Consider the following 24,993-nt stretch of genomic DNA (forward strand, 5'->3'; position numbering starts at 1 on the left):
TGACTCATAGGAATATAGTAAAAATAACAATGTATGAAAAGTACTCAAAACATTATCAGACGTATAATGAAAATTCAGAAGGTAGTCATAAATATTCTATCTCCCTCCCCCACACCTTTGCCCTCAACCAACCTATTCCTCTTCCTATGTTCATTATATTATTACCATCTCTCAAATAATCCCAGTCAAAAACTAGATCTATCCTTACTCTTTCCTCTACGTTCTTTGTCCTCCCCCAAATCCCTACCAATCCCATCTCAAGTACTCTGGAACCTCATAGGAAGTATCTCTGATTATCATTTTATTGCTAGAGCAGCGTCAAATTGTAGGAAAAAAAGAGCTGAGACCCGGTCCCTCTTCTCTGTGCTCAATGCCACAATGGTCAAATACAACAGCCCCAAACAATTTTATCATCTGTTTCTTCAGGTCACTCTCCACATGGTTTCCTGGGGTATAGTCCTAAAAACAAAAGTGACCATATCACCTCCCTGCTTAAGAACTTCCATGGGCACTCCTCCTGATGGTCCAAATTCACCATCAGGTTTAAAATTGGTCTTAGCCTACCTATTCAACCTCATCTCCTGTTCAATTCCCACATTCCACATATACTGTATGCTCCAGTCACAGTGTATTTCTCAACATTTTTTAAACACAGATCACAATTTACTCCACACCCACTTACATTTAATAGTGCTCAATTCTCCACCTAGCACATCTTTCAACCCCCAACCCACTGCTCTTGACTCATTCTCTGTGGATTTCTCTGTATACCTCATGTATAAGTGGATTGCCCGCTTATCTGTATTTTCTTATTACTTTACAGTCATCTCTCCTTTAAAAGATTTAACAAGATAATTATGCAGGGATTAGTGTCACTATGACTGTGGACAATGAAAGAAAATCTTTTTTTTTTTAGACTTCCAGGACTTAAGAGTTGAAAAGTTAGGCAAGCAGGGAATAAAGAAAAGTTAAGTGAATTTTCATCAATTCAAATCAAAGGTTGTTATGTAAGTTTATTATTATCTTTAAGTTAATTTCCAGAATATTGGACAAATATAAAGAGAAGGTCCTATCTTTATCTGGAGGTACATGTCTGATCTATTTTATACTTCCCTACTTTTTTTAGATTAATAAAATATACAAATATCATCCACCTGGTTTTTATCAAAGTAATAGTTTAAGTAAACTATATGCTGTGGAGAAACAGTACGGTATCATTAGCATCATTTCTGGATGGTGATACATCCGGAAGTGAAGATATGCACACTAATGATAACCACAGACCTCAGCATAATTGTTAGGTGAGCACTTCAAAGCCAGGCGACTCAGGTTCCCATCTAACTCTGCACTCAGTTTTCAAATTGGTGAAAGAAAATCAAATTTAGTTGTCATGAAAACTTAATAGATGACATCTTAAAATGAGCAACAATTGCTAACCTTCCTAATATTCACAATGTAGACATTTTTTATTGTCTTCCCATACATCTATATCAATCATTATTCTAAGGATCTCCAAAGGAATGTTCCAATAGTTGCTAATAAGAGTCTTTATTTAGAATCAACAACATATTCTATCCAGCCCTTATTTTTTTTGTTGGTTAAGTCTCTTACGTGTAATTGTTACCAGTGAAAAAGAAAAGGCTTTCATTCAAAGTTCTCTTAAAAGAAACTTAAAAGTCAAGAGATGAACTAATATACTTTAAAGAATGGAGGAGGGAGATTCTTAATAGTCAAGCAGGCTCCACACTCACCATGGAGCTGGACACAGGGCTCGATCCCATCCATGACCCTGGGATCATGATCTGAGACAACATCAAGAGTGGGAGGCTTGGGACACCTAAGTGTCTGACTTTGGTTCAGGTCATGATCTCAGGGTTGGTGAGCTCAAGCCCCTCGGTGAGGCTCTGCACTGACAACTCGGAGCCTGCTTTAGATTTTGTGTCTCCCTCTCAATCTCTGCCCCTCCCCAGCTTTTGCTCTCTCTCCCTCTCTCTCACCCATAAATAAATAAACTTAAAAAAAAAGAGTGGGAGACTCAACTGACTAACCCACCCAGGCACTCCTCTCCTTTGCCTGTTTAAATATCATCAAAATAGGTAATTAAAAATTAAAATTGTCTCTGATAATACTATATATGATCAATTTATTGCTGAAATCTGTACCGGGGAGGAAGGCTTTTTTTAGGGAAAAAAAGAGCTGCATGGAAAGTTGATGACAATATCCAACACTCTGATTACAAATGGAAATGCACTAATCACATTTTCATATTCATGTATTCTGCAAGCTTTTTAAAAAAAATTTTTTTAATGTTTATTTATTTTTGAGAGAGAGAGAAAGAGATTAGAGTACGAACGGGAGAGGGAGAGAAAGAGGGAGACACAGAATCCTAAGCAGGCTCCAGGCTCTTAACTGTCAGCACAGAGCCCAACACAGGGCTGGGGACTCGAACTCACAAACTACAAGATCATAACCTGAACTAAGTTCAGACACTTAATGGATTGAGCCACCCAGGGCACCCTGTAAACTTTTTAAATAAAGACAAGAGGATCAGTGTTCATAAACTATACTAAGGTTATTTCTCATCCAAGAACATACTCAAGCAGTTTTTGACTAAATAACAGTAAAACATGCCTCTTTTCATCCCAAACAGAAAACCTGTCACTTAAATACTCACTTTAGGTTTCCCTTTACCTTTTTTTTTTTTTTTTAAAGCAATCATCTTTCAGAGGAGCTAAATACAATAGTGGGTATGATGGTTGTTATTACTGACAATAATAACATTAGTGTTAACATAAAAATTTTGGTTAATATCGATTTAATGTTCAATATGTGGCAGATATTGTTCTAAGTCTTTTACTTGTATTTATCTAATCTTTGAAACAATCCTAAGAGGCAGGTACTATTATTATTGTCTCCATCTCATAAAGAAGCCTAGAAAAGAGAGGTTAAGTAACCACCCAAGTCATTAAAACAGGGATTCAAACCCAGGCTGATTCCAGAGGCTGCACTTTTAACCACCAAGCCAAACAAATCTGTACCGGGGAGGAAGGCGCACGCGGAGGGGTTGGGGAGAGGCCGGAATAAGCTGGCCTTTTAAAAACTAAAAACTAAGCTTCCTAAAGAGAAGACACCAAGAAGAATCTTAGAGTGAAACCACTAAACACTCTGAGATAAGCCCACAAAGGCTGCAGCTGCCGGCCGCCAGAGCCGCAGAGGACAATGCGGCTAGTCGAGAGCACTCTTCCCAACTCCCTCCCTTCACCCAGACATTCTTCCGGAAGAAATATCTAACCAGGTGAGCGAGTGAAGATGCCCAGCAACCTGGGGGACTTCGGGATCCCACTGCGCGTCACGGCCCAGCTGTCGGGAGTGCGATGGGGGGGTTTCCAGAGCCAGGAAGCCTGGGCAGGGATGCTCCGGAATTCGCGGTCATCGGGGCGGGGCAGTCGGACTAGAGAAGGGGTCCACTGCTCCGGGAAGGTTGGCCCACTCCCACCTCCCCTACCCACACCCACAAAGTCCTCACCACTCTCAAAAATCGCCTTGAAAGTCCACCTTTTCAAGCACCGATTCCCCTCACTGTTACCGCCATTCCTCGCCGGTGTCAGCAACAAACAATTCAAAAAGTGAGCCGCTTTCTCTAAAAGCCATGCCGATTGGCGCGTGATGTCAACCTCCATCCCATAGGCTGGGGTCTCCAGAGGGGCGGTGATTGGCCGCTGCTCCCCGCCCACCTCGCCTCAGACGCCGATTGATTGGTTCTGCGTGTGTTTCAAATAAACCCAACGGCTCAGACGTCCGAACGTCGGGGGCGGGGGGGGTTGTAAGAGAAGTGCCCGGATGTGGCCGGAAGGTGGAAGTGGTAGCTCCTGGGCTTCTCTGGGAGTGGCAGGTGTGTCTGTGGCTACCGCTTGTTTACTCAGTAAACATCCCATTTCCTGAGTCAAGTTTGAGTGGATTCTTCTCCCCTGCCAACTTTATTACTAACTGTCACTAAATCCTTTAAATCTGTGCCCCTACGGGTTGCCTGGAGCTGATTTTCCTGCCTGTATGCTTTCTGCTTTAGGAATGTTATTTAAAGTTGGCTAAAAGTGTTTTCACTTTGGTAGTTCTGTTGGAGTGACAGAGCCAGGACTTGGGAATTCGGGGACTCTCCAGGTAGACTTCAAATCAGCAGCCAGTTATTTAAATTCTGATGTATGGGCGCCTGGGTGGCTCAGTCAGTTAAGCATCAGAGTTTGGCTCTGGTCATGGTCTGGTGCTCCGTGAGTTCAAGCCCCACAACTGGCTTGAGCCCGTTTTGGATTTCGTGTCTCCCTCCCTCTCTCTGCCCCTACCCTGCTCGCAGTCTGTGTCTCTCAAAATAATAAATAAACATTAAAGGTTTTTTTTAAGCATAAATAAATAAATTCTGATGTATGTAGGCACTTCTCTGGTCTGGCAAATTTAACGGGTGACTGGAATAAATTCTTAGTGTTTCTCGGACTTTTTTTTTTTTTTTTTTTTAAACATAAGCTTGTATTTGAACAAATGTAAAAATACTTAGGGAGATTCTAGAATCTCCTGGAGCGAGAGTGAGCAGCTTCCTGCTGCCTCCTCCCCTCACCGTGAGATCTTTTCTTTCCTGTGAGGTCTAGCCAAGATTTTATCGTTTGTCCTGTAATTACGATTGCTATTGTAAAAACAATCTTTTATTTTCTTCAACTTCTAAATATAATACCCTATAATATTATCTCTTTAAAAACAATAATCCCCCACCCAGGGTTCCCACCTAATCTCTGATTTAAGGAAAGGAGGGGAATCCTTTGCCCAAATCTTAAATTCCAGTAAGAGAAGGAAAACTTGAACTTTGGAATGGAATACTTCCGAACCTCACACACAGGTGAGAATTTACAAGTTTTCCTGATTTTGTCAGGCCAACTTAGAACACCTGAAAATTTCATAATGTAATCTAAAAAGTGACACAATCTGGTAATCATTGATTTCCTTCTTTATAAATGAAGAAGATTTGCAGTGTGCCCTTCATTACAATGCTGTGATAACCGTCAAGGCAAATGGAAAAAAAAAAATAGTAATTGAAATTTCACTTTGGAATGTGCTTTTGCATACTGAAACCGGGGTGTGCCCAGCATTCCAAAAATTCTCATCACTGAAATATATTAAGCCAGCGAAGGAAGCAGCCTATTTCCTCTGTGCACTGGTCTATGTTAAACTAGTTTTGCACCCAAATCTAATGACTAACTATGTGGTATCAGCACACGAAATGTATGCTAGCCTAGCAAAAGCTATACTTGATTGCTTTTAGGATATATGGCAGTTTGACTAACAAACAGGCAATAGTCTTCTTCCATTTCATAACCATGTAACCTCCTTTTACATTTCCTATCCGTATAGCCTCAAGCAAGTTATTTAACTTCTCTGTGCCTCAGTTTTACCTTCTATAAAAGGGTTTAATAGTACTTCATAGTACTGTTGTGAAAGAGTTAACATATATTGAAACATATTCTGTATGTTTAATATATATTAATATATGTAATTAAAACATATTCTGGGGGTGCCTGGGTGGCTTAGTCGGTTGGGCGTCCAACTTCGGCTCAGGTCATGATCTCGCAGTTCGTGAGTTGGAGCCCCTCGTCAGGCTCTGTGCTGACAGCTCAGAGCCTGGAGCCTGCTTCAGATTCTATGTCTCCCTTTCTCTGCCCCTCTCCTGCTCATGCTGTCTCTGTCTCAAAAATAAATAAACAGTAAAAAAAAAAAAAAAAAAAAAAATTTTAAAAACATGCTGGTATATGGTAAACATCTAATACATGTTAGCTGTTAATATTACTATGACTTTTACTACTGCTCTTGTGTCAGCTAAGCCCTGTAATTGCCTGATGGGACTGATGTTCATTACACTGCCTTCTCACCCCTGACCACCGCAGCAATGGCACCTATGCTTCCCTTTGCCCCACGCTACCCTAGCCACAAACTAACCCCTCCCCAACGAAGCTCCAAGCTTGAAGCAGCCAAGACCTCCAGTGCTTTCTTTTCTAGCAGAAGGAAAGCTTTCTTTTCTAGCTTTCTCCTTTAAAGAAACCCTGCTGTCCTGCTGTGCTCGAGCTGTCTCCTCTTGTCTGGAAGACATGGCTCTCTTGCTATTGCCCTTGGCCAGAACTTTGTCCCCTTCCAAGGCAGGTCCTAGGTAAGATTCTTTGTGTTAAATGTTTACCTCTCTCTCTAGGCCCCTTCACTGGAAATACAGTTATTATAATTATATATCAACCTCTGTTTGTATGGGGTAGATAGATAAATGAAAATGAGGAGTAGCTTGAAAGAATAAACCATTAATTCTTATGTGTCATCCACAACTCCCAAAATACTGAATGAACAGGTTTTAAGATACAAAATACTGAAGGAATTTAACTGAATTTAAGTACTTAATATATTGAAGTGTGTTGACATTTTCCCTCAAGCAATAAAATAGTTTCTAGAGTTGGGGGGGGGGGGGGTAAAAATTATGGAGATGGAGAAAATGAAATGTGAAAGATAGAACTACTGAGATTCCTCCTTTGGAGGATCAGCTTTCCCACCTCCATCTCCAAGCTGGGTGACACTCTGGACTCTCTTGACTCCCATCTCATACTTGTTCCTCCTTCTAGTTAATTCCCTCGTCTTCATATTTCCTCTTTCCTCCATCCCCTTCCCCTCCGTCTCCATCTTTCAGCTTCTTCAGAGCAGCAGAGAATGGGGAGTTAGGAAAGTTACTTTTGAGCTATGGGATATCTTTCTCCACCCAATACCCTCCCTAATAAGAGTATATCTGGAAAATTATTAAATCTGTTGCAACAAATGGGCAATGTTTGTTGTACTGGACTTTGATTTTATTACCTAAAGTTATAACGAAATATATTACAACTTCTAGATTTTATTTTAAAGTGTGAAATGTTGGGGCGTCTGGGTGGCTCAGTTAGTTGAGCTCCAACTCTTGATTTCAGCTCAGGTCATAAACCCAAAGTCATGGGATCGAGCCCTGCGTTGGGCTCTGTGCTGAGCGTAGAGCCTGCTTAAGTTTCTCTCCCACTGCCCCTCTCCCCTGCTCTCTCTCTCAAATAAAAAATAAATAAAATGTGAGATGTTACATCATCAATCAGTAATACTATTTTATAGTAAATTTAAACATTTCATCATAGGATTAAATATTTTACTGTAACTATTAACATTAGGATGTCACATAGATTTCATGAAATTGTTTTCTCCTTCTATCACCATCCTTACCTCCCCAAAGCATTTTTAAGAGAGAGAACACAAGTGCAAGTGTGTACACACAAACAGGAGAGAGGCAGAGGGAGAGAGAGAGAGAGAGAGAGAGAGAGAGAGAGAGAGAGAATCCCAAGCAGGCTCTGTGCTGTCATACAAAGCCCTACACGGGACTCCATCTCACAAATCATGAGATCATGACCTGGGCCAAAATCAAGAGTTGGACACTTAACCAACTGACCCACCCAGGTGCCCCTCCTCAAAGCGTTTTTGAAGTACATAGCTATATTTAATGCCACAGGAGATACAAAGATTCAGTCTCTCTAAGTACTTATCTCTTAAGATTTGATTTCAAAAATTTTAATGAATAGCCTTGGAATTCTGTCCTTCCTTGGAATTAATAACATTTTCCAATGGAAATGTCATATTTCCAAGTTTGTTATAATGCAGCATCTCTTAACCCATGATCTCTGCCAATAAAAGAAGCTTTAGAAATTATAATCACTGGGAGCCAGAAGAAGCTATTTTACATACCTCAATAGCCAGCAATTAGGATTTGAATTGTAGCTTTATTCATATGAATCATTAGGCTATAAATCACTTAACATAGATTTGCAAGACTATACAAATTTAGCACATAAAGTTTCACTTGGACAAAGAGACTTAGCTTTGCTTGATGGAGCAAGAGGTTTCCAAATATGATGAGGCCATTATTTCAAATTATGTAATTTGATTAGTGAAATTCTAGATGTGGAAAAAAATTTCAGCTTGTTAGTCTCATTCTTCATTTTACAGATGACTTTTACCAATGCCAGCATCTTGGAGGTTTTATTCCTTTACCAAGGTCAGATAACTAGTTAGTGGCAAAATCAAGATCAAAAGTTTTATTTTCATTAATCTACTCTGTCTTTTTATTAAAATATTAATATCTATATTTTATATCATACTTATAAAAGTACCACTATCCCTAAGATACTTTCAGTTCCATAAGAGCCTTGTTGGTCTTCTTCACCTATGTATCTTCAGCACCTAGCAACAGTTCCTGGCATACAGTACCTTCTCTAAAGTTGTCGCAGGAAAAAGGTGTAATTGATCTCTAAGAATACATATTGCCTTCTTTTAATCCATTTTCCTGCCTGCATTCAGAGTGACATTATCTGAATCCAGACTCATCAGAGCACCTCCTTAAAACACTTCCATCCTACTGGGCCTGCAAGCACTGACCTCTACTTACATTTCCAGCTTCATCTTACACCATGTGCATGCACTTTCCTTGAGTTCTATACCTGCCTTCCTTCTCAAGAGTTTTTTGCACCTGCTCTTCTCTCTACCGATCCCTCTGATCTGTATTCCTTTCACCTAGAGAAGGCAACTTTGACTGATCCTTCAGCATTTGCTCACTTTACCACTCCTTGGAAGGTCTTTCCTAACTAGCCACACTATCAGAACCATATTAACCACAGTGCCTAACACCTAGAAGGCATTCAATTAAATATTTGTTGAAATAGTAAGTAAATGAATTAATGGATGAGTTCATTTGTATTATAATATCAGTTATGTTTTTTCCAAAGACCCTAAAGAAAGTTTGTATTATTTTTACTTTCATCTAACCTATTTTTAATGACAGATTTTCCAGGAAAAACTAAGTGGCATGTTTCCAAAATTAATACATTTACATCAAGGATAAAATAATTTACATCTTTGACATTCAAGTAAATTACCCAAGAATTGAATGATTTTTGCACCACAGCTGGTCCCAGCTATGAGTGGGAGAGAGTTAATGGTACTGAATTGATTCAGTTAAGATTTGACAGTTTATGAACATAGGCAATTATCCATATCAAAAATTCAGTTTTCCTACAACCTGCAATTTCATTTATTATGCACTGACACTCATAAATTACCTCTTCCACACTATCAACTAACTTGTAAATATCTGAGGTATCCTAAAGTAATACTGTCTGCCAGTTAAGTTTTGACAGCAGCTTTATCTTGTAGACTAGCATTTCCTATGACAACAATATGAATACCTTGATCGTACTTAGCAATATTTTTGTTGCTGCTGTTCAAATGAATGGAAAAAATGGGATTGTTAAGGTGAAATGAAAATAGAACACAGGCCATCAAAAAAATAGTGAAGACTTGACCTCAATTATATGCCCATTTGCAATAAGCAGATTAACTGTGGGTTTAATAATGAGAGAAAAATTACGTGTAAGAAATAATAATAGTGCATTGGGAACATTTTTTAAAACCTGAAATAGGGTTGCAAGTGATATTTAAGTGCATAATGCAACTATATATAAATCCTATATGTAGAAAAGAATTAATTATGAAGAAATGCAATAAATGTTTTTAGTGTCTGTATCTGGCCAGTAGCACTTGAGATTATTTCTCCTTCTCCTTTCCATTTTTTTTTTTTATGTTTTATTTACTTTTTGAGAGAAAGACAGTGCAAATGGTGGAGGTGCAGAAAGAAAGGGAAACACAGAATCTGAAGCAGGCTCCAGGCTCTGAGCTGTCAGCACAGAGCCTGACGTGGGGCTTGAAATCATAAACCACGAGATCATGATCTGGGTCGAAGTCGGACGCTTAACTTACTGAGCCACCCAAGCACCCCTCCATTTTTTTTTTTTTTTTTTTTTGGTACTTCTCAAATATTTTATCCTGAGTGTGTTTTAGTGGACAATTGTTGTTTTCCTGGCTGTTAAACATTTAACCCTTCATTCCTAATAATACTCCAACATCCCTTTTGAGGAATCCCTCATGGAATATGGTTTAATGAGAGGTAATGCTTCTCTGTTACCACAGATAAGAATGGGGCTGCAGTCTTCCCTTGAGTAAAGCTCTGCCAATCAGATGCTATCTTTATAGGACTTTGTTTTTTAGCATGTGCTAAAGATATGGAAAGAAGTGAGGATCATACGCATTCCAGTAGCCAACAGCAATGTGCAAACCAGAGTCTGTGGATGCAATAATCTTTGCTAGTATTTCTACCACCTACTACTCCTCACTAGCTCCTGCTCATTTCCCAAGGTTGATCCTCACATTAATTGTGCAAAAAAATAAATCTTTTTATCCTTTAAGATAGTTAGTTGCTATTGCTTGTGACCAAGAATGACAAGATGTGTTACTTTTACAAATGCAAATCTTGTCAGCTCTACCTTCAAAATATATCAAGAACAGACCTGTTCTCCCCTCCCCCATTACCCTTTTCTAGGCTAACATCTTCCCTTACCTGAACTATTGCAGTAGCCCCCCTAACTCATCTCCCCATTTTCATCCTTAAACATTCGCTGTCTATTCTCAGTAAAGCAACTAGAGCATTCCTGTGAAAACAGAAGTCAGCTCTTGTCACTGTGCTCAAAAAACTTTAATAGCTTCCCATTCATCACCTACTCCTCTCCCCTTCACAGCCACCCCAGGTCCCCTTTTGCCTCACTTTTTTTTTTTTTTTTTTTTTCATTTCATACCTGATCTGGGAAACAAAGGCAAAAGAAAAAATTGAGTTTCCTTACAACTTACAGCCCATTGGCAAGTCCTTGAGACAGGCAGAATGACACTCCTCTAGGAACTCAACTGCCTCAACGATGACACTTTGCTAAGGGCAAAAAGCAATCTTAGCTTAACATTATCCTGACCTCCGGGATCCTGTAAGTCTACCTTAACACATAAGAATTCCTTTGGAAACTTCCTTTATCTCTACCCCTCAAGATATACATTAGCAATCATCCTCCAAGCATTTGGCCCACTGATATACATCTGAAAGATCTCATGACTGAGTTTTTACTAAACAGTAATAAATGACTTTTCCTAATCATAGCTAGCCCCCTCGGATCCTGGGAACCTTGCCTCCAAAATATTTTGGAGACTTGCTCTGTCCCTAACCTCCTCCTAACTTGAAAGTATATAATCAGTCACCTGTCAGAACCCCAGTGTAGCTCTTTCTGCCTAGGGGTCCCGTCCCTGTGCTTTAATAGAACCACCTTTTTGCACTGAAGTCATCTCAAGAATTCTTTCTTGGCTGTTGGCTCTAAACCCAAACATTTCCACATCAATACCATTATTACCTGCAGTTCAGTCATTGTTTATCCTCTGTCTCTCCATACTAGAATGTGAGCTCCATGAAGGCAGAGCATTTTGTCTGTTTTGTTCCCTGACATATTTCCAGTGACCAGGTCACTACCTGCCACATTATAGGTACTCACATTTTTTTCAAAGAAAGAATAAGCAAAAGAAGAAATGGGGAATGAAAAATGAAAAGGAGGAAGAAGGGAAAGATCTAAGAAATTTTAAATACTACATGTTATAATGAAAATTTAGTCATTTATCAATTGTTTTAAAGTTTCTTTTAAAAAAGTTTTTATTTAAATTCCAGTTAGTTAACATACAGTGTAATATTAGTTTCAGTTGTACAATGAGTGGTTCAACACTTCCATATAACCCCCAGTGCTCATCAAAACAAGTTCCCTCCTTAATCCCCATCACCCATTTTCCCACCCCACCCCCCACCTCCTCTCTGGTAATCATCAGTTTGTTCTCTATAGTTAAGTTTTCAAGTTTTTAAAAAAATCTTAATTTATTTATTTGAGAATGAATGTGAGTGGGGGAGGAGCAGAGAGAGAGAGAGAGAGAGAGAGAGAGAGAGAGAGAGAGAGGCAGAAAGAGAATCCCAAACAAGCTCCATGATCAGTGCAGAGCCCAATGCAGGGCTTAATCCCACGACCATGAGATTATGACCTGAGCCAAAATCAAGAGTCAGAAAGCTTAACCAATTGAGCCCCCCAGGTTTTCAAACTTTTTGAATATTTCTTCAGATGAAACATCACAATGAACTCCCATATATAAAACAGATAAGAGCCAAGCTTAATTGAAATAGGGGAAGAGAGATCCTGACTTGACTTCATAAAGACTCTGCAGAAATTTAAGTTTTTTCTAGAACACAAAATCTGAAAACCACTGACCACTGAATTTGAAGGATCAGACCCTTAACTTATAGAACAGGAAGTTGAGATTTACTCCTAATAGAAATTCACACCCATTTTTGAAGTTATCTTGTAAAAAAGGTAATTGTTTTTGAATTTGAATCTAATTAATCTCCAAATCTGACTTTTTAAGTAAATACAGGAACCAGAGAAATGATCAATTACACCATAAGGATACAATCAGCAAGATCTGGACTTGCAGACACTCTGCAACAAAACCTGGTTTCTCCAACAAATAAACAGCAAGAAGAAAATGAGCAACAAAGGGGTAATCAATAGATCTGACTTAAGAGACATATAACCAAGCACAATATATGGATTTAATTTGGATCATGATTCCAACTTAAAAAAAAACATGAGAATAGGATTTCTGCTTCTCCTATATCTGAATAAACTGTTAAATAACCAATTCTTTTGCAAATAACAACTATACATATTGAGGAAAGTGCAAAAAAATATTCTGAACAGTGGAAAAAAGCAGTGATCAAAAGATTCTGCAGGGGAGTAAAAACTTGGGCTGACATGGGATAAGTTTCACAACTTTATGGCTATTAGAATATGAAAACTCTTGGGGCGCCTGGGTGGCTCAGTCAGTTAAGCATTTGACTCTTGATTTTGGCTCAGGTCAAGATCTCACGGTGGTGAGATTGAGCCCCACATAGGTCTCTGTGCTAAGCGTGGAGACTGCTTGAGATTCTCTCCCCCACCGCTGCCTGCCCCTCTACCCTTCTCTCACTTGCGTGTGTGCACGCGCTCTCTCTCTCTCTTTCCCTCTCAAAAAATAAGAATAAAATAAACAAAATTTTTAAAAAGTGTTTAAACAGAGATAGTCAGTATCAAGTCTGGTGAGGATGTAGAAAATAGGACCTCTCATACATTGCTAGTGTGGGTGTTTCTTGCAGTTAAACACACAATTGCTTAATATCCAGCAATCCCATTCCCATATATAAGAATGCTTGAGGAAATTTTATTCACAATTGCTAAAAAGTGGAAAAAACTCAAACATATATCATTAGTGAATGCATCAACAGAGAGTGATACATCACATCCCACATTTGGGATGTACTCAGCAATTTCCGTGCAACCAAAAGGATGATTCCCAGAAGAATTACGTTAAGTGAAATAAACCAGAAACAAAAAGCTAAATGTTGTTATGATTCCATTTATATGGATTCTGAAAAAGATAAAGATAAGGCCAAAAACAGATTAGTGATTGAGAGGCTGAGGGTAAGGAGATAGGTTTACTACAGAGCCACAAAAAACCTTTTGGGGATGGTAAAGAATTCACGTCTTGAGTGTGGTAATAGCTACACAAATGTATACCTTTGTCAAAACTCATGAATTTTACTGCATACAATACCTCGATAAACATATTTTTAAAAAGAACAAAATGGAATCTGTTTTCAAAATTTTTCCAGAATGGGAAATACAATAGTTAAAATCCAAAATTAACTGGATGGACTTAACAGTAGAATATAGGTGATAGAGGAAAGAGTCCATTAACTTGAAAATAGATTAATAGAAATTATTCAATAGTAACACCAAGAGAGAAAAAGTTTGGCTAAAAAAAAAAAAAAAAAAAAAATGAGAGCTTCAAGAACCTGTGGGAAAATATCACATGTAATTGGAGTCCCATTGTTAAGAAACAATGGCCCCAAATTTCTCAAATTTGTCAAAAGACATGGATAGCTTTTGCCACAAGAAAAGTTTCTACTTCCAGAAGATCCGCAAACCCAACTTAGGATAAATACAAAGTAAGTCTTACATATCATAGTCAAATTGCTGAAAACCAAAGATAAGTTTTAAATCCGTGATGACTAGGCTACTGAAATTGCAGCAAGCATCTGAGACCAAGTAAACTGTGTGAGATGCTAAGGACCAGAGAGCACAGACAGGCAAAGAAATTCTCTATTTTGGACAACAAAGGTAAATCAGAGGAAACTTAAAATTCAGGCAATTGTATGATTCGTAAATTTCTTAACCTTTGCCCTATAGTGAGTGAACTAGAAACTTCTCTTAGATTCTAGTGCCTTTGAGCTCATGTCCCATAAGTTGTCAATTCCTGCACTTAATAGATGTCATTTGCGAGCATTTGTGAGGATTGCATAAAATAGTATTAGTGTGGAGAACAGTGCATTGAAAGCATTCACTAAATGCTAGCTATTACTATTATTATTTATCTGACAAATATTTATGAGTACTTATTATACACCAGGCACTGTGCTGGACCCTGGGGATAAAACTATGAACAAGTTGATGCAGTCTTTCCCCTCATAGAGATCAGAGTTCGGTGAGGTCTATCTCAACAATCCCCATTCCAGCCCACTACTTTCCTCTTCATACAACTGGAGTTCACAAGGCCATATGACATCCTAACCATCCATGGTGGATAGGTAATTTCATGGTAATGTGTAAAGTAGAAAAATGTTTCCCTAATGTACACTAACATGAAAGTTGTGATGCTTGATATTGTCACAGATGTGATAAAAAAGCCCAATGCTTTATCTCTCATTATTTTTACCTTCTCTTTCACACACAGTTGAATTTATTTTATAGAGGCTATTAAAATATTAGGCTATTTTCTCCTTCATTAAGCATAATTTGCTTTAATTTTTCATTAACATTTTGCCTGCTTCTCTTTTTGAAAATTAAATGGAGCTGGTATGTAGAGTATAATAACGAGTTGAGATGTTTATCAATATTTTAAAATTACCTTGTTTTATTTTCCTAATTAAAATATTGTTCATTTGTTTTCTTTTCTTTTCGCATTAATGTGACTGACCAAGGAATGTATATGCATTAAATCACTGCTCTTGGGAGCACCAATATGAAATTAAAAGTCATTATGTTAACATACAGCAGATATCTCTAGACAGCACTTCTATATTGCTTAATTTTTAAAATTGTGAACATGGTTTAATTTTATAATTTAACAGTTGGGGAAACAAAATAGCCCTAATTATGCCATTCTCCTTATCAAACCCTTGACTCTCTATTAGTTATCAATAGCATACATCCAAGCACTTTCCCATGAACACTCAAGGTCTTTTACCAACTCTCCCCCATAGCAGATAGAACAAATATGTTTCCATGCTATGAAAATAAGAAACATAAATTAAAAGACCCATTTCCTGGAATCTCTTAGAATACCTTAAGGTAGGAAACACAATTCATATATTTATCTGAAATTTTTAAATGAGAAATTAAATAAATCATCTATCCATAAATTTTACAATAGTGCAAATCTCAAAAACAAAAATAAAAAAAAAAGCTTGAGTTTCTAGTCTATTAGTCTATTTCATTATCTGTTAGAATTGTAATGAATATATTTACTATCTTACTATCTTAGGTCCCTAAAGAAAAATCAATTGTGTTTGATTATCACAAGATTATCAAAAGGAAGGGATTCTTTAGTAAAACCAACTTTGTACTGTCTTAGGAAGCTCTGGCTTGATTTCTTGAGTTTAATTTAAAATTCCTCAAGACAAGAAAAATTATTATGGCACAGTTCTTCTTCTTGAATAAGGAGAGGGATTTAAGCATAAGCTTTGTTTCCTAGGCCATACAAATGAGTGAGGTTCTAGTTCACTGTCTTTGGCTTATACCACACTACTGGGCTTCACTTCCACCTGCTTCACTTGGTTCTCCTTTTTATGTCTATCATATGTGGACATACACTGCCAGGAACCAGGGATCCCACAGTGATGCCTCTTTCCCATGGGTCCTGAATAGCTTAGGCTGAGTCAAAGTATACTGACCCCCCTACTTTTTTTTTAAGTTTGTTTGTTTATCTATCGATCTATCTATCTATCTATCTATCTATCTATCTATCTAGTAATCTCTACACCCAACATAGGGCTTGAACTCACAATCCCAAGATTAAGAGTCACATGCTCTTCCAACTGAGTCAGCCAAGTACATCTGGCCCCACTACTTTTATAAGGGATGTGAATCTGCTTTATAAGTACTGGGTCCATAAAACATCATTTTCTTTAGTGTTCTAAATTAGATATATCTGCCTAAGCTTGCTATTTATCAGGACTGGTGGGAAATTTAATCCACCTTATTTACCTGATTTTATGGGAGAATGAAGATAGGACAGACGGGCTCCACCCCTTCTCTAGATCATAAATGATCTAGGTCATCATATACAATCCAGAAAAACGGGTCCATTTTGATCACCTTTGAAATGTTAATTATTGATGCCTGCATAAATCATTTGCAGGAAGACACCTCTATTCCTTTTATGCTATGCTTGAACAAGAGTATCTTTCATGTTCCCAAACTAGGACCCTTGGTGTTCAGTCCCCAGGCATCCCCAAGCTGCCCCTGCTCAGTAGCTGCCCCTGTTTTTTCCTTCTCCAGGAGTGCTGCCTGCGAGTTGGGTCTGAGATCTTCCTCACTCTTAGAACTGCCTCTACCATGTTCCGGAAAAATGCACTGGGAGTCAAAATCCATCTTCACCTCAAAGAACTATACCTTCTCCCTCTCCTCCTTCCCTCCAGTGCTTCTGAAACAAAATGGCTTACTTCCTCGAGGGCAAAGGGGAGAATGCTCATAGGGCCTTCCATTCCTGGAGCTTTTCATGGAAAGGAACTCTCGGTCCTATAGGTACTTTGTTTAATGCTAATTTACTACACTAATTATTTAAACCTGGGTTGTGAGATACTAAAACAAAGCAAAATTAAATTAAACATTGATTATTTACTTAATGAAACACTGAAACATATAATAGAAATGTCATAATTAAAAATCACAAGTCTAATACATCAGATTTTCTTAAATATTACATACACATTTATCAAACTAAATACAAACTATATTGATTACAAAACTTCTTACTACTTTTATACTTCAAGTAGTTAGAAAAGTATTAATACTCTGAATTTAAATTTATGCTTTTCATTATTTCTATACTATTCTTATTATCATTCCTCATTCCTCTTAGGGGTTGCTTTCCTAAGGTTACAGAAATATTAATTACCTTGAGGGGTATAGTACCAAATAAAACAACCAAAACCATCCATGCAAGCTTGCCAAGGTTACAGATTCTGGATTGTCAGCACATTGAGCCTAGCTCTACCCTTCAAATCTTAGTTACTGATTTCCAGGCTATGCTTCCTTTTCATATTTACTTTCTGTGGAAAGACTCTAATGTGAAATCTAGGATAAGGTATTTTGGGCAAAGAAGAGTCAAAATCAATAAGAACAGTAGGGGATAAATCATGGAATATTAGAACTAACAGACACCTGAAAATCAGTCTCTGCTCACTTCATTTTTCTTTTCTTTTTTTTTTTTTTTTTTTTTTTTTTTTAAGTTTATTTATTTTTGAGACAGAGAGAGACAGAGCATGAACGGGGGAGGGGCAGAGAGAGAGGGAGACACAGAATCGGAAGCAGGCTCCAGGCTCTGAGCCATCAGCCCAGAGCCCGACGCGGGGCTCGAACTCACGGACCGCGAGATCGTGACCTGAGCCGAAGTCGGAGGCTTAACCGACTGAGCCACCCAGGCGCCCCTCACTTCATTTTTCTAAATGAGAAAAAGAAAAGAAATCAGATAACGGTGGCAAGGGGACTATGATTCCTTTCTAATAATCTAGGAATCATGATTTTACAGTCATGATGAAGGATGCTGGCGATAAAAAAGAAGACTAATGTGACAGGCAAGGTAAACAAAACTTGAAGGCTTGCTGGTGACTGATTAGATGTAGGAAGATAATATAAAGTTCGAAGTGCAAATTTTTATAACAGGTAACATGCTACAGGGAGTTGATTTTCTACAAGGTTTAGTACATTTACAGTAGAGCTTGCCTTATTTCTCAAGGCAGTAAAATTGGTAGAGCCCCTGAATGGAGTGACTGGCGTTGAACAGTGCTATCTTATATCCCCAACAGGATTGGCTATCCAATTGGTTTTTCTTCATGTGGTGCAATCATTTGAGGTGTTTTAAAACAGTGCTACTCAAAGTGTGATCTGTAGATTAGAACCAGTTTATAAACATATAGAAAGTTTAACAGCAATTGAATAGTGCTGTGACATCAAGAGCATGCTCAGAATAATTTAGCAAAAATGGTCATTGGGAAGGATTGAAAAAACTCCTGGTCTTTCACAGACAGTTTGAGAAGCTGTTTTCAAAGAGAAGAGAAGGTATTTACCCTATAGGAAGTTATAAAAGTGATGATAAAACTTTATATTGTATGAGACTGCTATAATAAATATATACATTTACCCTTGGTAAAAGTGGAAATATATTAACCGAAAAAAGATTAAATGAAATAATACATTTTAAATACTCAGAACACTGCCTGCTACATAGAAACACTCAATAGGTGTTCCCAGTGATGATGATGATGATGATGGCCATGATGTCAGTGACAATGCTACAGTTGCCAGTTCTGTTCTTGCTCTTCTATAACCATCAAGGATTTCCATTCTGTTCCCAAGCTGCTGCAGTTTGCAACCACTGTGCTTACTGGTCCCTCGCTGCTGGGGTAGGCCCCACCCCAGGGGCTCTGCCTTGTCATTGTGCCATTCCAAACACACATTTATCAATAATCGTGGATTTCCTCCCACAGCAGCCAAACCTCATGGCTCTTTCTCTTTCTGCATCAGCTTGAATGGGAGTTACCAGGATATTAAGTCTACCAAGAAACCTAGCACTGCCTTAGGCTGCTTAATAATTAAAATGTGTAGTGTTGTTTGTGAAAGTCAGCTCCCACCTTCCTTGCAGGTTTATGTAGATTTACAAGAGAATACAAGTTGATTTAGAGAGTTATAGCTGAAAGAAACAAAAGAAATCACCTAATGAAGGTTAAGGCGTAAAGCTTCAGTAACATTATGTCTGCGTCAGTCCAGCTCTGTCGTTGCCTAACTGTGTGACTTTCGGTAAGTTATTTGACCTCTCAATCTTCTCTCTTAGCCTGATGTAGTAATTTATCTCTCTTGAATCAGTGACTATCAAAGCATGTGCTCAATAAATAATAGCTATTATTACTGGCACAATCCTACCATTTACAGAGGAGAAAACTAGGCCAAAAAGGCCAGAGATCACATGGTCGGTCTACAACTGAACTAGGACCAGATGTAAATGCTCTTTCTCATACCCCTAGCTGCCTCTTACCACTCCATTCTGCAATTCCACAAGTTCTTAAAGATGCCTCAATATTGTATTTATTTTGTCTTCCTGGAAAACATGGGCAAATAATACATATTGGGTTCAGTATATATTTTTATTTTGTGCATTCATTAAATCTGGAAATGCAGTGGTATGGACCTGCGGATAGACAGAACAGGGTAAGGGGTGAAGAGGGGGAGAATAAATCTGAGTTATAATTCCGGTGTATCCAATGGATGCGCCACCACTGGCTAGCCTCTGCCTTCGCTGGCTACAGGAATTCATATATATTAATGAGGTGGGATTACAAAATATTAAAAATCACCATAATTGTGAATTGACTCTATAAACAATTACATTAGGACTTTCAGTTACAAACAGAACCAGCTCACTCCAGCTAGTTTTAACAAAAAAAGGCCAATCATTCTCAAAGGCTAAAGCTGCTTGCAGCAATACCCAGAACGTCCACCAGGCTGTCTCCAGTGCTCTAGGAACAAGTACGGATATACCAGCAACCTTCACCCCTGATGCCACTGCGAGCTCCGCGCCTCAGGGCCAGACTCTACACCACACTTCCTTCCTCACGATGCTCTTTTGAGTCCAAGGCATTCCACGAGGGCTGCTAATGGCAGAATCTATGGCACATGCTGGGTGTCTGAGATAGGAGAGGGACTAGGATAGTGACATACATAGCCTCCGGCTTGCAGATGTAGAACTCACAATGTGGGAAATTACCAGCATTTATCAAGAGTGTTTAAAAGGTTCTGGGAGTTCATAATATACCAAGTGTTCACGGTAATGCTCATGCAGGTTTTCTTTGGAATGATGTTCTGTTCATACGCCCCAAACATATTCACTATAAGGCATTTGCAAAGCCAGATAATTCTCCTTTTATTTTTATTTATTTATTTTTTAAAGTAGGCTCTACATCCGATGTGGGGCTTGAACTCACCACCCTGAGATCAAGAAGGGCATGCTCTACCGAATGAGCCAGCCAAGTGCTCCAAATCCTTTTTGCTTCTTATGGTTCAAAGCAAATATTACTGCTCCTGTGAGCCTTCTTCCACCTAACCTCTGACGAAGTGCTCCCACCTCTGTGTTTCTGCAGTACTTGACTCAAATCACGCTGTGCAGTGGTGCGTGTACAGTATTATTTTTGTGTTTTGCTGCTCATAGTGTATTATTTTGAGAGGCCCTCTCTAAAAGGCAGGAAAGTCACATCTTTGTAATCTTACCGTCCCTACCTGCCATCCCCCTCCACTGCCCTCTAGCATAATACATGCAATATGGTAACCATTCAGTATATTTTTGTTGGACTTGACCAAATTGCAGGTTAGTGTTTTTAATACATTACACCTTGAAGTTTATGAGGTTTTTATTTGTTATTGCTGAATACATGAAGGTGGCTTGTGAAATCAATATTACTGCTTTATAGCCAACACTATATGTAAGTAGGACTTTTGAACATAGAGAACAAGCTAAATTTAGTATTTTTCCGAAGTATTTCCAATCCTTAAAACATTTTTAAAAAGCATTGTGCTAATGAAAACTGGTTAATAGCAATGGGATATTTTAAGTGTTTACAAAATCCCTTTAGTCACCAGCTTGTAAATGAATGTATGTATAATATGTATCCATATTTGGCATACTTTTGATTTAATGAGTAAATATTCTTTGAATGTAGTGGCTGATAAGGCATCAACAAAGACCCCAAAATCCTTTATCTAAAAACTGAAACAAAGACATGGGAGAACTAAGCTTATGTATTATGAATTTTAATATCAAGGGAGGAATGATGTTTTTTTAATCACTAGACCATACCTCCCAAACCACACTGTAAGTTCTTTTTATTTTTGCCTTTATATTCCAGAATCTAGCATAGTAATACAAAGTTAGTAAATACTGCTTAAATAAATAAGTGAAAGAATAAATATATGAAACCAAACAAAAATCACACCTGAGAATGACAATAACCAACCACACTAGAAAATTATGTTTCATATTTTATACAGAGAAACTGAGCTCTAAAAAAATAGAATACATTATATCATTATTTCCTAGGGTGCCTGGGTGGCTCAGTCGGTTAAGCGTCCGACTTTGGCTCAGGTCATGATCTCACAGTTCGTGGGTTCGAGCCCCGCATCGGGCTCTGTGCTGACAGCTCAGAGCCTGGAACCTGCTTTGGATTCTGCGTCTCCCTCTCTCTCTGCTCCTTCCCTGCTTGGGCTCTGTCTCTCTCTCTCTCTCTCTCTCAAAAATAAATAAACATTAGAACAAAATTATCATTATTTCCTAAGATTGTTACAATCTGCAACCTTAGCATTTCTAAGAGATATTTCCAATAAAGAGTCTGACTTTAATTTTAGTTGGGGTAGATATAATTCTTGAGATAACCAGAATATTTCCCTATCCTCATCCCTTTCTTGCACACAATGCACAATGTCTAAATATCCATCTACTAAACATCATAACTGTGTTTCTGGTTTGAAGGGTTGAAAACCTTAGAAAGTTTTAAATACTTTGAAAACATTATTTTTGATTGGTGAAAGAATAGAGGAATTACTCACTCTATCCTAAGGAGAGAACACTTACAGAAAAAAAAAAAAAAAGAAAGCATATGCTTATTGATTGGAAAAATAAAAATGAAACAATTACTTTATCATTCAGATTAATAATTTCCTCCCTTCTTCCTCAACATCACTTCAAGAAGTGATATAGGGGATGATGATGTTTTTAGAAAATAGGATTCATTACTAGAACATTGGACTTAAGTCCTGATGCTGCTCACTCTGTGATGTTAAGCAAATCACTTACCTTATTTGAGCCTTAGTTTTCACATCTGTAAGGTTGCATAAAAAATAATGTTCATTCCACCACTTTCATAGAGTTGTATGAATTAAGTGAAAAATCCACACAGATGAAAGAGCTTCTATCAATGAAAATTCTACAATTTCCAGAATGTAGACAGTAGTACAACAGTAGTCCTAGTGACTGAACAAGGTGAAATAAGGGACATTGCTGTCTTCATTTTATCACTGAGTGACCTGGACAGAAAAGTACTAAACCCCAAGCAGTAATTAATTCTGTAGTATGGCAGGGAGTTTGGCCTTCAGATAGCTTTAGTGTTGAGTTTCTTTACTTTGCTACAAGTTTCTTCACTTTGCTACAAATTCTAGCAGTTATGACAGTCTATAACCTGGCTAAAATGAAAGCTTAGCCTACAAAATCAGGAGGTGTTGTACTCAGCAAATAATGTGTAGGAAATGGGTCTTCTTTCAGAATGCCAATAGCCCTCACAACAAAATTTAATTGGAGAAATGGCTCAGCTCCTATCAACCTATTTTAGGCCTTTAGAAGAACAAGACACATGGACTTGGAAAGGCTGAAAAGGATAAAATATTATAACAACAAAACTAGAAAAGCATAAAAGATATTTTTTAAGTTTATTTATTTTGAAAGAGAGAGATAGCACGCGCACATGTGTGCACACATGGGTGGCATAAGCAGGGGAGGGGCAGAGAGAGAGGCAGAGAGATTGCAAGCAGACTCCCCACTGTCAGTGCAGAGCCTGATGTGAGGCTTGATTTCCATGAACTGTGAGATCATGACCTAAGCTGAAATCAAGGTTTAGGCATTTAACCGACTGAGTCACCCAGGCACCCCAAATAATAATTTTAAAAAACTAGTGATATGAAGCTATTATGAAGTAGATGATATCAAATAATTTCTAAAATCAATGGACTTTCATTTAATAGAAATAGGCCATAATATACAATAAATGGTATATATGTATACATATCAATGTGTGTGTATATATATATACATATATATATACATTTATAAATTTGTAATGAGTTAGTCATGAATATTGCAAAAACTGAATGATTTATTTTACCAAAGGAAAAATAACTTTAGGCCAATGAATCTAGAAGGGTCTAATTATGCTCTATGTTTTTTTTCCCCATGAATAGAATTTCTTGCCAAATACACATTTCTGTGATTTGATCATGATCACTTAATGAGCTAATAATATATTTTAAGCATTCCTTGCTTTTTTTTCACACACAAATTACTTTCTCATGGGAGCTTTTGCATTTTTCTCATAAGAGTACATTTTTAGAGCCTTATTTAAAGTGCCTTTTGTAGTATGTTTAGCTTGTATTTATTTGCATTCTCATATAACTGGTAGCTCTTGGAACTAGAAGGAATCTTAGAGATCCTGGATCCAAATCATTATTCTACAGATGAAGAAACTAAGAGTCAAGAATGATGGGGAACTTTCCCAAGGTCATATGAGCAGCCTATGATACAGCTGAGTCAGCTGAGTCAAGAATCCACACTCAAATGTCTTTGTTAGGACAGGCAGTTTGAGATAAACATAGAGGACGTTTTATAAACACAATTTTTAAATTAGGTAAATAAATGTAAACAGATGTAATTTTTAATAAAAGTTCAGGTTTATCTGGTATAAGATGGGTCCAGTACCAATTTTCTTAGGCATTTGTGACCTCCTGTTTCTAAGTTATTTTTAAAACATTATTATACAGTAATGAATGAAGAAAATTGAAAAACTCAAAGTAATAAAAAGAAAATAGAATTATTCATAGTTCTACATAAACAAAAATACATCTGAGGTTTGGGTGTATTTACCTCCAGTTGTTGTATTTAAGCTTTTTGCATTTTTTAAAACATAATTATTGTCAGAATACATATTTATTTATTATAAACTAAGCAGTTGTTTGTGGCAGTATCCTGCTTTTTAAAATTATTTTAACATTTTTTAATGTTTATTTATTCTTTGAGAAAGAGAGAGAGAGAATGAGAGAGAGAAGGAGACACAGATCCGAAGCAGGCTCCAGGCTGTGAGCTGTCAGCACAGAGCCCTAAGTGGGGCTTGAACTCACTAACCGTGAGATCATTACCTGAGCCGAAGTCAGACGTTTAACTGACTGAGCCACTTAGGTGCCCCTAAATTATTGTAAAAGCTAAGTGTTCTATTTACATTTAGATACAGTATTTACTTGTTTTGATATGTAGGAAAAGCTTATTTTTAAATATTTATTTTTATGCATATAATTTTTTAAGTAATCTTTATTAAGGAATTTTTTTATATATAAGGATTCATATCATGGCATCATTTATAAAAGGATGCTGGATACTGCGTATTTACCTACCTTTTACAACATCTCTTCCATCTATGATCTACTCTCTCTTCATAATTTTTTGGAGGAAAAACAGGACACTGAAAATTATTTTACATTGCTTGACTCTTTGTAAGGTTAAACATTTTCCCATGTATCTCTTTAGTAGCTGTATTTTCTGCTTCATGAACATGAACATTGTTAAAATGTACTTATTTTTATTAATGGATTTTTATATTGATATATGTTAAAATAATACATATTTAAAGTATTTAAACAAATACACCAAAAGTCTGCCATATCATTTTTTACTATGTATATCAAATTTTCATAACTGAGTAACAAACTTCAGGGGAAAAAACCCTAAAACAGTGCTAATGTAATATTAATACCTAATGATAAAGGGATCAATTAATTTAGAAGGTGTAATAATCCTAAATATATATGGACCCAACATCAGAGCACTCAAATATATTAAGCAAATACCAACAGATTTGAAGGGAGAAATAGACAA

General features: G+C 37.5%; 1 protein-coding gene across 6 annotated transcripts in view; it reads right to left on the minus strand.

The window, feature by feature from the left end:
• The window catches only part of ECT2 (epithelial cell transforming 2), a 113,706-nt gene that overhangs the window by 60,114 nt on the left and 28,599 nt on the right, over window positions 1-24,993 (minus strand). For 4 of the 6 annotated variants that reach the window (XM_053903636.1, XM_053903635.1, XM_053903633.1 and 1 more), the window contains exon 1: window positions 3,527-3,650. The exons of the other annotated variants lie outside the window; for them this stretch is intronic. The gene's annotated coding sequence lies outside the window, so the exon portion shown is untranslated. Of the gene's footprint in view, window positions 1-3,526; window positions 3,651-24,993 lie in introns of those variants that run through there. 6 annotated transcript variants of the gene reach the window in all.

The sequence above is a fragment of the Panthera pardus genome, unplaced genomic scaffold (assembly GCF_024362965.1).
Source record: "Panthera pardus isolate Hobbes unplaced genomic scaffold, ASM2436296v1 HiC_scaffold_16, whole genome shotgun sequence".
Classification (NCBI taxonomy): Eukaryota; Metazoa; Chordata; class Mammalia; order Carnivora; family Felidae; genus Panthera; species Panthera pardus.